This window comes from Homarus americanus, unplaced genomic scaffold (assembly GCF_018991925.1).
Source record: "Homarus americanus isolate GMGI-L3 unplaced genomic scaffold, GMGI_Hamer_2.0 scaffold57930, whole genome shotgun sequence".
NCBI classification, from domain to species: Eukaryota; Metazoa; Arthropoda; class Malacostraca; order Decapoda; family Nephropidae; genus Homarus; species Homarus americanus.
In genome coordinates, this window is record NW_024720506.1 from 17,514 (window position 1) to 19,664 (window position 2,151).

Genomic DNA, 2,151 nt, shown 5'->3' on the forward strand with positions numbered 1-2,151 from the left:
GTCTCTGTTGTTATGACTGTTTTGTGGTCTCTGTGTGTCTGTTGTTACTTATTTGTTTATTGTCTCTGTGTCTGTTGTTATGACTGTTTTTGTGTCTCTGTGTCTGTTGTTATGACTGTTTTATTGTCTCTGTGTCTTCTCTGTTATAGCTGTTTTTTTTATTGTCTCTGTGTCTGTTATTATGACTGTTTTATTGTCTGTGTGTCTGTTATTTATAGCTGTTTTTGTGTCTGTGTCTGTTGTTATAGCTTTATTTGTCTCTGTGTCTGTTATATTTGTTTTTATTGTCTGTGTGTCTGTTGTATGACTGTTTTGTGTCTGTGTCTGTTGTTACCAGCTGTTTATTGTCTCTGTGTCTGTTATGACTGTTTTATTGTCTCTGTGTCTGTTGTTATGACTGTTTGTGTCTCTGTGTCTGTTGTTACTTATTTGTTTTTGTTGTCTCTGTGTAATACCATTGTTATGACTGTTTATTGTCTCTGTGTCTGTTGTTATGACTGTTTTTTGTTATCTGTGTGTCTGTTGTTATGACTGTTTTGTATCTGTGTCATTATTTATGACTGTTTTATTGTCTCTGTGTCTGTTATTATTTTTATTGTCTGTGTGTGTGTGTCTGTTTATGTGTGTAAGTGTCACGGGGCCGGCAGCGTCGATCACAGATGTTGCAGGTGTGGAGGGCTACATCTAGTGCGGGCAGTGGCAGCATTGGCGCTTGTCTGCTGCGGTATACAGTCGGGTAACTCGAAATATTGAGATGTTCTTATGTGGTGATCCTCCTAGGGGTTAAAGACATCACACACACACACGCGCACACGCACTCACACACACACACACACACACACACACACCCTCTCTCTCTCTCTCTCTCATTACAGGACCAAAAAAAATATTTTTCAAAACTTTTAACACTTTTGAGAATTTAAGGAAAAAAAAGTAAAAAAGTACTAATTTCTACTTTCTCACATGATGCGGAAAGTAATTAGAAAAAATAAGTTAGATTTTTATGAAAGAGTTTAATTTTTATTTAATTTTATTTTTACACACTGTATATAGAGTAAGGTCTTCTGACACACCTGTACGGTATATATAAAGGGGTTAAGTTATGAATAGATTATTGTTATTATTATTATTATTATTATTGTTATTATTATTATTATTATTATTATTATTATTATTATTATTGTTATTGAAAAAATTATTATTATTTTTTTATTATTATTATTATTATTATTATTATTGTTATTATTATTATTATTGTTATTATTATTGTTATTATTATTATTATTATTATTATTATTATTATTATTATTATTGTTATTATTATTATTATTATTATTATTATTATTATTATTATTATTATTGTTATTATTATTGTTATTATTATTGTTATTATTATTATTATTATTGTTATTATTGTTATTATTATTATTATTATTATTATTATTATTATTATTATTATTATTATTATTATTATTATTATTATTATTGTTATTATTATTATTATTATTATTATTATTATTATTGTTATTATTATTATTTTATTATTATTATTATTATTATTATTATTATTATTATTATTATTATTATTATTATTATTATTATTATTATTATTATTATTATTATTATTATTTGTTGTTATTTATTATATAAGTCAACACGTTAATATTACCTGTTATTTAACTTCTATAATATTAACCTAAACTTGAAATAGAATGAGAGATAGTGAGATAGGAGTGAGATAGTGAGATAGGAGTGAGATAGTGAGATAGGGGAGATAGTGAGATAGGAGTGAGATAAAACTCTTGTGCTCACCAGGGATCGAACCTGGGACCTTCTGTGTGTTAGACAGATGTGATAACCACTACACCATGAGCACTTGTTGTCGTAGGTCCATTGAAGGGTTAAACCAGTCATCTAAGGGTTAAACCAGTCATCTAAGGGTTAAACCAGTCAATGGGTTAAACCAGTCACCAAAGGGTTAAACCAGTCAAAGGGTTAAACCAGTCAAGGGGTTAAACCAGTCATCAAGGGTTAAACCTCCCTCCCCTCCTCCCTAAGCTAATCAGCTGTTTAGTCCCCAAATGGTTAGGTTAGGTCCAGATCAGATTAGGTTAGGTCAGGTTAGGTTAGGTCAGGTCAGGTCAGGTTAGG

General features: G+C 29.4%; 1 non-coding gene across 1 annotated transcript; it reads right to left on the bottom strand.

The window, feature by feature from the left end:
• Positions 1-1,803: 1,803 nt before the first annotated feature.
• Positions 1,804-1,876, bottom strand: Trnav-aac. The gene has a single exon. It is a non-coding gene; the product is annotated as a tRNA-Val (tRNA).
• Between the last annotated feature and the right edge of the window lie 275 nt (positions 1,877-2,151).